Below are 14,556 nucleotides of genomic sequence, written 5' to 3'. Positions count from 1 at the left end.
ACCAGTGAGTATAAAAATATATAATTTAGAGATACAGCGCGGAAACAGGCCCTTCGGCCAACACAGATCTGCACCGACCAGCGATCCCCTTACATTAACACTATCCTGCACACACCAGGGACAATTTATATTTATACTAAACCAATTAACCTACAAACCTGCACGTCTTTGGAATGTGTGAGGAAACCGAAGATCTCGGAGAAATCCCATGCAGGTCACGGGGAGAACGTACAAACTCTGTACAAACAGCACCCATAGTCGGGATCGAACCTGGCTCTCTGGTGCTGTGAGGCAGCAGTTCTAACACCCACAATGAGCAGTGTAGGGCCCTCAACCGAGTGGTAACGTTACCTCCTCTTGGTTCATAGCACTCATGCAAGATCCATCCATCCTCAAGTGTTTGGAATGCCCTGCTTGAATTTTCTGGCATTAGTATTTCAAACAGTTGATGAGAATTATAAAAATAGGGTGTCATGCTGGAATTAGTAAAAAATCCAAAATAGCCATGATGTCAACTGTATAATCCTTAAGGCTTGATGCTCTTAATACCATCTGAAATGTGAAGCTGGAGGGAGTTACCAACAGAAGAAGGATTGTTTATTAATAACTCTCCAAGGAGTTTTTAATGCTATGCTCTTGAGTGGAATGTTCTGGATACAATAAGGGCTAAGTAACATTTATTATGAAATCCAAGCAGACATGGAATATCAGAATTTATCTCCATAAGCAAATGCCTGAAGAAGTAAGAACAATAAATATTAAATAACTAAAATCTAAATGTAGTCCAGGAGTATTCAAATGTTATGTTAATCTTTATAAAGTAAATTTCCTGGGGCTGTGTTCAAGTAGTCTGAACTCTGACAGTTTTAATCCTGTTGGAGTCTAAACACAGACAATGGTTGCCTATTTTTGTAGCTTTTAATATGTTGAAACGATATCTCAGACAACTAAGAGTAAAAAATACCATGGATCCTGAGATGTAAAAGCCCTACGGAGAGAACATTTGCAATAATATTGCCTGCTAAGGTCTGACCATGCTTTTTGTTGCTTGGTTGTCTGGTGTAGTGCCAATCTTGGCAGGCATACTTGTCACTGTTGAAACTAGGAACTGCTGATGCTGGTTCTTGAGTCAGAAGAGCAGAATTAGGCCATCTGGCCCATCAAGTCTAATCCACCATTCAATCATGGCTGATCTATCTTTCCCTCTCAATCTCATTATTCTGCCTTCTCTCCACAACCTATGCACCCTTAATAATCAACAATTTGTTAATCTCCACTTTAAAAATACCCAATGACTTTGCCCCCACAGCCTTCTGTTGCAACCAATTCCACAGATAGTCCCTCTGACTAACAAAATTCCACCTCATCTCCTTTCTAAAGGTATGTCCTTTTATTCTGATGCGGTACCTTCTGGTCCTAGACTCTCCCATTAGTAGAAACCTTCTCTCCACATCCACACTATCCAGGCCTTCAACAATACACACAAAAACACAAAGTGCTGGAGTAACTCTGCACTTCAGGTAGCATCTCTGAAGAACATGGATTGGTGAGGTTTTGTGCCTCCAGGGATGCTGCCTGACCTGCTGAATTACTCCAGCACTCTGTGAAATGTCACCTATCCATGTTCTCCACAGATGCTGCCTGACCCGCTGAGTTACTCCAGCACTCTGTGAAACGTCACCTATCCATGTTCTCCACAGATGCTGCCTGACCCGCTGAGTTACTCCAGCACTCTGTGAAACGTCACCTATCCATGTTCTCCACAGATGCTGCCTGACCCGCTGAGTTACTCCAGCACTTTGTGTCCTTTTTTTTAATATTCATCTCACTGTCCTGTTCATTTGAAAGCAATGCCAATTTGGATCGTAAACATAAGTGCACATCAATGATTTTTTATTACCTTGGTCAAAAATAATGTTTTAAGTCAGTTCCTTAACTACATATTTAAAATAAATTTATGTTTTCATTAGTTTTAAACCTGTTTTATGTCTTCAATTACTTACATGATCTTTTTAAATGGTGAGAGATATTGTGACATTGATGTTCAAAAGCACCTATCTGTCCTTAAACAGAAGGCACTGAAAGGGGATCAGTGTTACCTTTATTAAGAGAGGATTTAAGTACAAGAGGAAAGGTGTTTTACTGCAATTACATTAGGCCTTAGTGAGAGACTTCAGAAAGATCCCGACCCAAAACGTCAACAATCCATGTTCTCCACAGATGCTGCCTTACCCGCTGAGTTACTCCAGCACTATGTGAAACGTCACCTATCCATGTTCTCCACAGATGCTGCCTGACCCACTGAGTTACTCCAGCACTCTGTGAAACGTCACCTATCCATGTTCTCCACAGATGCTGCCTTACCCGCTGAGTTACTCCAGCACTCTGTGAAACGTCACCTATCCATGTTCTCCACAGATGCTGCCTGACCCACTGAGTTACTCCAGCACGCTGTGAAACGTCACCTATCCATGTTCTCCACAGATGCTGCCTGACCCGCTGAGTTACTCCAGCACTCTGTGAAACGTCACCTATCCATGTTCTCCACAGATGCTGCCTGGCCCGCTGAGTTACTCCAGCACTCTGTGAAACGTCACCTATCTATGTCCTCCAGAGATGCTGCCTAAGAGATGTTTTACTTTTAGTGATACAGCGCGGAAACAGGCCCTTTGGCCCACTGTGTCCGCATCGACCAGCGTTCCCTGCACATTAACACTATCCTTCGCACACTAGAGACAATTTACACTTATACCAAGCTAATTAACCTACAAACCTGTATGTCTTTGGAGTCTGAGAGGAAACTGAAGATCTCAGAGAAAAACGATTGCATTGTATGCAAAACAAAGCTTTTCACCGTAACTTGGTACACTTGGCAATAATAAACCTAAACCTCATCTTGTAGTGTTAGTTGATGTTACGGTGAGGAATGGTTCAGAACCTACTGGAGGCCTGACTTGTATTGTTCATATCTTACACCAGCAGCAGCTCATCAGTTATGCAACATAACTCTCACCTTCATAATACCAACTAGTTGTTATTTGACCTCCTTGGATGATTGCAGCAGATTTGTATAACTCCTTGTGAGTGTGATGGAGAAGCAGGGATAAGAGATGTGCACCTGTTTCACTGTAATATTCAATGTTAATGTCACCAAAATAAATGTGTGGAGGAAGTCGATGACCAGCAGACATTATTCTTCACTTTCATATAATTACGTTCAATTTATGGCAGTCAAGCCATTTATCTAATTTATGCTCCACATGAGCCTTCCATCAAGATAATTCATCTTAATCTAACGCTATTATTCCTTTTATTCATTTCTCTCTCATTTGTACAGCTAATTAATGTTCAAATGCATCCAGGCAATTAATCGTAATGGCCATGTGCGGTGGAGAGTCTCACATTATCACCACATGCATCACCCGCACGTTCTCAAGTCATCAAATGTCTAGGGCTTGTCCCACTTGGTGAGTTTTTTGGCGACTGCCGGCATTGACTGACGTATCAGGTCACTGTAAAAGTGAAGGCGTGACACGGTGTGATGGCGTTTGACGCGCGGTGTTTGTTCAAGTGTTGCAACATTTTTTTGTCGCCATTGGATTGTGAAATGTTCAAAATCTTGTGGCGACACTGATATGACGCTGGCAGTCGCTGAAAAAATCGGCAAGTGGGACAGGCCCTTTAACGTTGCACGGGGGTGTCTTGTGAAGACTTTGCCCTCTTTATTCCACTCTTTGGTCCCAGCATGCCTTTCAATCCAGCTTTCACCCACATTATATTCCATAAACTGGAACCAAAGCACAAATACTTGGCAGTAATTTGAATTGAACCAGACAAAATAAAAAAAAGGCCAAGATACACATGCAGAGTGTTCCGCTGTAAAATATTGTGCCCGATGGACCAGTCAATGGTGCCAAAATATATAATTATTGTAACATTGAGTTTAATTTCATAACATCTACACGGTGAATCATGTAAAAGTCATTTAATTAAAAAGGAGATTATTGGTGTTAAAAACGTAGGTGCCAATTAGATTTTAAGTGAAGAATGTTGTATATCCTTAACTTCAATAAAGGTCTTCATTTGCAATGAAGTATTTAAGCCATCTCCTCAAGTTGCACTGTGACCACACAACATGAATTAGTTCAGGTCAATACCAACTAATGACTTTCAGTAGGTGACATTGAAACATTGTAATGGGACATATATAAATATTCGATCAAGATTAGGCAATTTATCCTGCTAACCCATCCTTTATTCAACTTCACGGCTGATCTGTAATCAAAGACCATCTTTGTCCTATATTTATAAATACCTGGGTGGTGAAACTGTGGAATTCTTTGCCACAGAAGGCAGCGGAGGCCAAGTCAGTGGATATTTTTAAGGCAGAGATAGATAGATTTTTGATTAGTACGGGTGTCAGAGGTTATGGGGAGAAGGCAGAGGAATGGGGTTAGGAGGGAGAGATAGAGCAGCCATGATTGAATGGCAGAGTAGACTTGAAGGACAGAATGGCCTCATTCTGCTCCTATCACTTATGACCTTATGACCTATAGTTTAAAGAAAATCTACAATATCAGAAAAAAAATCAACAAGCAATCAAGGATTTTTCTGGACGTTTCCAAGCTTTTTCATCTCTCTGCAAGCTAAAGTGTTTTGTTAGCTTTACACATGGCTGCATCAAGGGCTACACCACCCCCACCTCTATTTGAAGCAGCAAAAATAAATGTTCTTATATATTCCATCACTTTCCCTTAATATTTTGAAAATGTTAATTTAATGACTCTGAAACCTTATGTGTTCTCGGGAATAAAATATTGTTATAATCTCTGCTAAATGGCAGGTAACATTTGCTATTAGTTTCTTCACATTTAAAAATAAAGAAAATCCATTTTACTACATAGAAACACAGAAACATAGAAATTAGGTGCAGGAGTAGGCCATTCGGCCCTTCGAGCCTGCACCGCCATTCAATATGATCATGGCTGATCATCCAACTCAGTATCCCGTACCTGCCTTCTCTCCATACCCCCTAATCCCCTTAGCCACAAGGGCCACATCTAACTCCCTCTTAAATATAGCCAATGAACTGGCCTCAACTACCCTCTGTGGCAGAGGGTTCCAGAGATTCACCATTCCATCATGGGAGTAATCTTACAGTTTCAATTATTCTCTTTTTACATGAGAGATATTGAAGTGTTGTTGCAGAAACTGAATCACATCTATTAAAGAGGAAGGTAGGTGATGTTTCGGGTCGAGACCCTTCTTCAGGCTGATGTTTGAAACGTCCCGAAACGTCGCCTATTTCCTTCACTCCACAGATGCTGCCTCACCCGCTGAGCTTCTCCAGCATTTTTGTCCACCTTTGATTTTTCCAGCATCCGCAGTTCTTTCTTAAACATCTATTAAAGGATAACTATGTGTTAAATATGTCAACCTTCTGGTGCTAATTGATGCACGACTGTAACAATGTCTTGAAGCTTCCAGGGTAAATAGAGGCATGAAGCATGGAAACAGGCCCTTCGACCCAACTCATCCACGACAAAATAACTGCAATTTTCATGAAACTAATGAGAGAACAGCTCAAACGAGTGAACATTTTGATCACAAGTCCACTGGATATTCTTCCCTGCCACAAATGATCATGCACTAATAATGGAACCTGCAATAACAGGGCATATAACTCAACAGTTTGTTACATGGAATGTGGTTTGCGTCATAGAGTCATACTGCATGGAAACACAGTCCTTCAGCCCAACCTATTCATGCCCAACAAGATTCCCCATCTACATTAGTCCCATCTGCCCACGTTTTTCCCACATCCCACGAGACCTTCCGTATCCATGTCAGCATGACTTTTAAATGTTGTGATAGTCCCTACCTCCTCTGGCAGCTCGTTCCATACACCCACCACCCACTGTGTTAAACAGGTGCCCCTCGGGTTCCTAGTACATTTTATCCTTTGGTACACAAAAATGCTGGAGAAACTCAGCGGGTGCAGCAGCATCTATGGAGGGCAGGGGGTAGGCAACGTTTCGGGCCGAAACCCTGAAGAAAATAGGCAACGTTTCGGGCCGAAACCCTGAAGGAAATAGGCAACGTTTCGGGCAGAAACCCGGAAGGGTTTCGGCCCAAAACGTTGCCTATTTCCTTCGCTCCATAGATGCTGCTGCACCCGCTGAGTTTCTCCAGCATTTTTGTGTACCTTCGATTTTCCAGCATCTGCAGTTCCTTCTTAAACGATTTTTCCTTTCACCTTTGAAGATTGGCTTACCATAATTTTCCTTGTGATTAAATCTTTTACATCATAGAAACGTCATGAACAGTGGTGTCACAGAGGGGTTTCGACTGATGTGAAAAAATTCTGAACCCATAAGGAGCTATAAAAATGGGTGAGACGGCAATTTTGGCAGAAATAGACCAACATTTGTAACTCTGCATTACTGGCAAAATATTCAGTAATTTTTATGGGTACTTTGCTTCAAATAAAACCACAAACAATGCTTCAAGTACATCTTGACCCAATGTGGAGCTCTAATTACCATTTCACAAATTCTTCTATTTTATTGCCTTAAATGAGGCTTGACACAGTGCACACTGAAATGAAAATTAATCATCAGTGAAAAATGAATTATTCAAACCTCGTTTTACTTTTCTAAAATAGTGTCGTTGAAATTTGACTAACGTACGCTCAGCCAAGATTCTTGTGGTTGGATTAGAAGTTTCATACAAAATGGCTAAAAGTTAAATGTCAGAAATTAAATCATTCTGTTTGAGATTAGTTATTCATTGTGCAATCTATACCCAGGAAAGACTTGAAATCTATACCCAGGAAAGACATATAATTACACCATACAGCACAGAAACAGGCCCTTCGGCCCAACTTGCCCATGCAAACAAGGTGCCCCATCTTCACTTGGCCCATCTGCCCTTATCCCACTGAACCTTTGTTTTCAAGAAGGAACTGCAGATGCTGGAAGATCGAAGGTACACAAAAATGCTGGAGAAACTCAGCGGTTGCAGCAGCATCTATGGAGCGACTATGTCCAAGTCTGAAGAAGGGTTTCGGCCCGAAACGTTGCCTATTTCCTTCGCTCCATAGATGCTGCTGCACCCGCTGAGTTTCTCCAGCATTTTTGTGTACCTTTTAATGACTTTGTTGTGTCGGCTTTTTGTGGGAAAGCATTTGAATATTTGGTTGCAACATGGAGGTACGCAGTTTCAGCTGATCTTCTAGATGGGTAGATATCCGTCATTTGTGACCTTAAGGGCCTCTTGATTTGGGTTAGGTAGGAGAATGTAGATACGCAGCAATAAGTGGTTGGAAAGCAAGAAAGCATTTTTCATGAGGGGAGGATTATTTTGTTGAATCTTCTTTTACTCTTTGGTATTTTAAATACGTTCATTTTAAGATTAAAATAAAAATAATAAAAGACGAACAAAAACATATTAATAAAAATAAAAGGATTTGTTCTACAAAATTTGGATTCATTCAAAAGGCCGCACTTAATGGCCTAGAAGGCCGCAGGTTCCCCATCCCCGGACTAGACTTTATTCCCCATGCACAGAAGGGCAGCAGAAAAATGCTACTACTGGTTGTGTAACTAAGAAATTTCTAGGGCATAGAGGAGAGAAGGTAGGAGAATGGGGTTAAGAGGGAGAGATAGATCAGCCATGATTGAATGGTGGAGTAGACTTGATGGGCCGCCTAATTCTGCTCCTATCACTAATGACACGATTTGGCTTGAATTATAATTGGATAGCCTGAACAAGTAGATGGATCAACATTCATTACATTGAATGATTCTGATGAGGAAGTAATCCCTTTGAAGACTGTCCTCAGCACGTAACTTTGATAGGCTGACAAAACATATCACATGCATAAACTGTTCAGTTGACAGGTTGGCAGCTGGATGGAAAACCAAACAATGAGCGATGTCTTGGGGAGGTGGTGAAGCAAAACCATAGGTTGAAAGCAACGTTTCTGTTCAATATGTTGATGGTCACAGAATTAATGTTTCAGGTGTATTGAGCACTCACATTAGGTGATGTTTGGACAAATAAAGTCTATCAATTTGTACACGCTCTCCGCCACTCTCACACACTTTAAACTCCGTCTAAGGAAGCAATCTTCACTTTGGCAAACACAACCCTTTTTACTCAAAATTACATCTGGGGCAAAATAAAAATTGCTATTTACTGAACATCTTCCACCCTCCAATGGTAAAACGAGGCATCACTAAAAACTTCAAAGCAGTCAGCTAGGAAAAGGCTTGGTTTTATATATAGGCAATTAGATGTGGGCAAAGAAGCAAAGCATGTGAACAGGAAGGGCGTTAATTATTTCCACGTATGTTTGTATATTCTCTGCCGTTCTTTGGTTGTACAGTACTGCATATGACTTCGACATTTCTGTGCGAGTAATCGTACCCAGTGTTTAGGTTTGATTTTTAAATTTAGTTTAGAGATAAAGAACGGAAACAGGCCCTTTGGCCCACTGAGTCCGCGCTGACCAGCGATCACCCGTGCACTTGTTCAATCCTACACATTAGGGATGGCTGCCAGATGCCAGGGACAGTGAGAGATAAGACTGAATTATAACCATTTCAAAATGCATCTTAAATCTCAGGAGAATTGGCTTCTGTCAGGAAATGCAACAACCTCCAGAACAGGATTTGCTTGCAAGTAAATGTATTAGCAAAATTTATGAAGCCAGAAATTGGTCTATTTATGTTAGAATTAAATGGAAACAGATCGCTCTGCCTGTGATTGCGTTTATCCTCCAAGCAAACAGGATCCCTTCCAAATTCCATGAGCCCACCATGTTCTCATATCAATTTAAACCATGTCTGTTAAAAAACAGTTTGACTTATTCTTAAATGTTGATTTCACCCTTCCTGCTTGCTCCTGACTAGCCTCTCATCTTGTATCTTCAATATATTGGAAATCATTCAAAATGTTGATGCTGTTCTTAATCTATACCTAGTTCTCTTCATTTGTGGGCCCCTTGTGTTTGCCCTAAATCAACTCCTGGCGAGCCTCCGTAGGCAGCATCTTCCAAAGACCCCACGCAGGTCACGGGGTGAACGTGCAAACTCTGTCCAGACAGCATCCATGGTCTGGATGGAACCCAGGTCCCTGGTGCTGTAAGGCAGCAACTCTACCGATGTGTCACTATGCCGCCACATGTACAGTGAAAAGCTTTGTTTTGCATGCTATCTAATCAGATCAGATATACCATACAAAAATAGAATGAGTTATCTGTTCAAACTAAGTCAGGAGTCTGAAGAAGGGTCTCCACCCGAAATGTCACCTATCTTTTTTCTCCAGAGATGCTGCCCGACCCGCTGAGTTACTCCGGCACTTTGTGTCTATGTTTGGTATAAACCAGCCTCTGCAGTTCCTTGTTTCTACATTCGGGTTGACATGGACCTGACCTGACCTGTGGACTGAGGGAGTAGGTTACACTTACCAAAGCGGCAGGAAGCAGGTCATTTGGGGAATTATTTAATGTAGTTCTATTTATGTTTTGCTGCCGTGATTTGTTTATGGAAGGTTCCATTTCCTTAACCAGCCTGAACATACAAAGATTGTGCTTTTCCAACTGTAAGATTAGTGACAAGTACACCATTGTTGCATCCTAAACCACATTACAGAGCCCATCTGCTGTGGTTGATGAACAAAGTCTGCAAAGTCACTCTTTTTGAATTCTATAATTAGGCAAAAATTTGAGATGGAATAAGCAGCAGCCAAGTCGTGTGAATAATTCTGCTCTGCGTCTGCTCTGGCTTTACCCAGGGAAGACCATGACTAATAGACAATAGGTGCAGGTGTAGGCCATTCGGCCCGTCGAGCCAGCACCCACTCCAGCTCTTTACTTTTCATTGCCTTGCTTAATGGATGGGAGATGTTAATACCACTGAGCAAAAGCTCTAACTAATTGGACACTTTCAGGTGTAGGAAGGACTTGCAGATGATGGTCGAAGATAGACTCCAAAGATAAACACAAAATACTGGAGTAACTCAGCAGGACAGGCAGCATCTCTGGAGAAAAAGGATGGGTGACACGAAATGTCACCCTTTCTCCAGAGATGTTGCCTGACCCGCTGTGTTACTCCAGCATTTTATGCCTATCTTTGGACACTTTCAGGTTTAGGTTGAAATCTATTATTGCCACATGTACTGAGGTCCAGTGAAAAGCCTTGTTTGGCAAGCTATCCAATCAGATCAGATAATACCATACATAAATGCAATCTCACGTATAATAGGTGGAGCAAAGGGGAAGATACAGAGTGCAGGATATAGTCTCAGCGTTGTAGCACATCAGTTCCAGAGACAAAGTCCAATGTCTGCAATGGGGTAGAGGTGAATCGGACAGTACCCTAGCTTATGGAAGGACCGTTCAGAAGCCTGATAACAGGGGAAGAAGCTGTTCCTGAGTCTTTTACCTGTAGGCATGTCTTAGTACAGCATGCTGAGCAGTCACAAAAGTGACTGACTGTTGCTGAAGCAAGTCACGGGTGGCAGCAGCAAAATGACCGATTGAAGGCGTGGAATCAGGGTTCCAAATTCAAGTAGCTGCTTTGTAGATGATGTATACTCACCCTCACGACAATGCAGCCTGGCTTACACTTGGTGCAAGCTGTCCCCAGTGCCTTAGAACTGCGAGCAAGTGCCCATGCAATCTGATCAATCACTGCTCATCATATTAGACAGAGGAAAATGTAGGATGCAAATTGCAAATAGTGTCCGGAGGAGATGTAGACAGAGAGCGGTGAAGAAAAACGTGAAGAAAGCAGTAAAAACAGATGCGCAACTGTGAACAAGCAGAACACTGCAAAGAAAGGCACCCACCCAAATTGTAACCAATCCAATTCTCCAGAGATGTTGCCTGAACGGTGGAGTTACTCCAACACTTTGTGCCTTGTGTGCCAGGTAAGCCAGCATCTGCAGTTCCTTATGTCGAGGATTGATTTGTCTAGCTTTAGCTGTGCCATTTCCATTGTATAAATTGATCAAATAACAAAGTCTCCCTTACTGCAGGAACTATTGGAAAACCAATCACTCTTAATGCTGCATTTATTGGCCTAGATTTGTAAGAAACGTTTTTTTTTTATCACTTCTGGTTGAGATGAAGAATGTTTGGAGCAGTAAGGAGCCAAAGTATATAATTTTTGGAAATAACAAAAAAAAACTAAAGTTTTCACCCAGAGGAACTCAGGAAGTTAAATTCCTCTTCAGTTTGGGACTTTTTATGTCGGCAAGGTATTTTATTCAATTAACAATGGTTACTAATGAATGTATCTGTCATGTGCAAGATACAGTTGGTTTTAATCATTTTGATGAATGCTGTTCGAACTCCACCAGTGGCTTCCAGATGCTGCTACTGAGTCAGGGCACTGTGATGTTTTGCCCAAATCCTTGGCACCAGATGTGTTTCCCTTTGTGGATTATTGCCGACGTTGCTAAAGCAGGGTGCCTTGTGGTTGCAGTGTTTGCCTGTAGTTGGAGGGATAAGCTGCCATTAGACCAAAGCAAGCAGAGCGTCTGCCGGCCAAGCTTAAAGGAAACTTGGTCTCGGGAATGATGGAAAATTCCTGGACTTGTTTGTTGAAGCAGCAAGCTGAATGAGTTTGTGTAGAAGTTGGAACCTGCACATCTACTGACATTCTAACAGTAAAACAGTCCTATTAATTTGTGTCTGAAATAGTGATTTGAACAATTAATTAAAAAAAACGTGTTACATTAGTTAGAGAGAGCATATGGTAGTATTCTTTAAAAGTATATCCCAGTCCATTTGACTGTCTAATATGCAACATTTTTGAATGCAATGAGATTGACTTCATTTAACTTATTTCATCGATTTCAGGGCAGCACAGTGGTGCAGCTGGTGGAGATGATGCCTCTCAATGCCAGAGACATGCGTTCGATTCTGACCTGGGATGCTGTTTGGGTGGAGTTTGCAAACTCCAGCAATGTGTTACTGGTTACTAGGGCCTTGTGGGGGCAATTACTGACTCCCACCAGTTAGAAAATACAGACTGTCCACCACAGTCAAGCTAGTGGTGCCTGTCTCTTTACAGCAGCTTCTGCAAGAAGTTGAGGGTGCAGTTTGTATCAAAGTCTTTACACCCAGCATGTTATAATTCTGCTTCTGTCTTTTAGCTTGTTTTGTTTAGTTTAGAGATGCAGCTTCAGCCCACCTGCCCACCGAGTCCATTATCAATCACTGGTTCACACTCGCTCTGTTATCCCACTTTCTCATCCATTCCCTACAAATTAAGGGCAATTTACAGAGACCAATTAACCTACAAACCCGCACATCTTTAGGATGTGGGAGGAAAGATAGCGGAGTCAGGGGATATATATGGGGAGAAGGCAGGAACAGGGATGATCAGCCATGATCACATTGAATGGCGGTGCTGGCTCAAAGGGCCGAATGGCCTACTCCTGCATCTATTGTCTATTGTCTAATGAAACCGGAGCACCCGGAGGAAACCCACGTGGTCTCAAGGCGAACAGGCAAACTCCACACAGACAGCACCCGAGGTCAGCATCAAACCTGGATCTGTGGTGGTGTGAGGTAGCAGCTCTACCCGCTGCACCACAGTCCCGTCCTGAAGTCATATTGCCATACATTAATTTGCAGCAGCATTCCAGTTCTGCATGGGATTTATGGAATTAATGTCCCAACTGAGCGAGACTCGACACTGACTCATTGCAAAGGATTCAGTACACTCAGCTGGACTTTGCACCTGATTCATTGCACTGACTAGTCCTCTGCATCAAACGCATTACACTGAGCCAAGGCACTGCAGTTTAAAACGTTTCCTGGCGTACAATTTATTAGGAGTGACCACTGCAAAACAATACATTCTGAGTTGATTAGTAGGAAATAATTAGCCTGAATTTTCCATCAATAACTGGAACAAAATGGAGCTGAATGAGTGTTGGAAACGACAGCATTGACCATTTATAGAACTGAGGAATCTCACACACTAATAACTCAACTGGAAACATCATCAATCATCTCCACAAATGTCCAACTTCCCCTACCATTAGCCACATTCTTGGAACTTTGCCTGGCCTTACTCCAATTCATAAGCGAGCAAGAACCCGATCCTGATGACAAAGTGAATGCTGTAGTAGTGCAGGAACTGGGTACTGATTGGGGACGATCAGCCATGATCACAGTGAATGGCGGTGCTGGCTAGTAGGGCTGAATGGCCTCCTCCTGCACCCATTATCTATTGTCTATTGCTGCCCCCTCACCACTCTGGGAACGAGGAGCTATCAGTCCACTATCTCCAGATATTCCCCTTTGACTGTGTGGGTTTCTTCAGATGTCCTGGTTTGAGTCCATTCCCCAAACACATGATTGTAGGTGAGAGTCACTGTCATTCATAAGTAATAGGAGCAGAATTAGACCATTCGGCCCATCAGGTCTACTCCGCCATTCAATAACAGCTGATCTATCTTTCGCTCTCAACCCCTTTCTCCTGCCTTCTCCCCATAACCACTGACATCCATACTAATCATGAATCTATTTATCTCTGCCTTAAAAATATGTATTGACTTGGCCTCCCCAGCTGTCTGTGACAAAAAATTCCACACTCACCACCCTCTGACTAAAGAAATTCCTCCTCATCTCCTTCCTGAAGGAACTTCTTTTTATTCTGAGGCTGTGTCCTCTGGTCCTAGACTCTCCCACTAGTGGAAACGTCCTCTCCACATTGACTCTATCCAGGCTTTGCACTAATTGGTAAGTTTCAATGAGGTTCCCCCACATCCTTCTAAACTCCAGTGAGTTGGGGTCATAAAGTTATACACATGGAAACGGGCCCTTTGGCTCAACCTGTCCACACTGTTCAAGGTGTAGGTCCGAGCTGCTCCCAACTGCCTGTGATTGGTTCCTATCCCTATAGAGCCTTTACTATCTATTTGTTGTCACTGTGAACGGAGTCAGTCCGAGACTAAAGCTGACAAATGTAAAGGTCAAATGTAGAAACAAAGAAGTGCAGATGGTGGTTTACAAAAAAAGGACACCAAATGCTGGAGTAACTCAGGGGTAAAGCAGCATCCCGAGAAAACTCAAGGGCCTGAGTTATAGGGAGAGGACGGACAGGCTAGGACTGTATTCCATGGAGCGCAGGAGGATGAGGACTCAGAATCAGAATCAGAATCAGAATCAGAATCAAATTTATTTGTCATTTGGACCCCTGGAGGTCCAAACGAAATGCCGTTTCTGCAGCCATACATAACACACACAAATAGACCCCAGACACAACATAATTACATTTAACATAAACATCCATCACATAACTGTGATGGAGGCAAATAAACGTATCTCTCCACTGCACTCTTCCCCCCCCCCCTGCTGTCAGAGTCAAAGTCATGGCCCCCGGCTGGCAATGGCGATTGTCCCGCGGCCATTATAGCCACGCCGGGTGGTGCGAGGACTGATCTTATAGAAGGGCATAAAATCATGAAGGGAATAGATAGGGTGAATCCACAAAGTCATTTACCCAGGGTAGGGGAATCACAAACTAGAGGGCA

At 42.5% G+C, this 14,556-nt stretch overlaps 1 protein-coding gene across 1 annotated transcript in view; it reads left to right on the top strand.

The window, feature by feature from the left end:
• The window catches only part of ext2 (exostosin glycosyltransferase 2), a 169,169-nt gene that overhangs the window by 29,852 nt on the left and 124,761 nt on the right, over positions 1–14,556 (top strand). The gene's annotated exons all lie outside the window — the stretch shown is intronic.

Source organism: Leucoraja erinacea, chromosome 18 (genome assembly GCF_028641065.1).
Source record: "Leucoraja erinacea ecotype New England chromosome 18, Leri_hhj_1, whole genome shotgun sequence".
Taxonomy (NCBI): domain Eukaryota; kingdom Metazoa; phylum Chordata; class Chondrichthyes; order Rajiformes; family Rajidae; genus Leucoraja; species Leucoraja erinaceus.
This window is presented reverse-complemented; position numbering and strand designations above follow the sequence as displayed.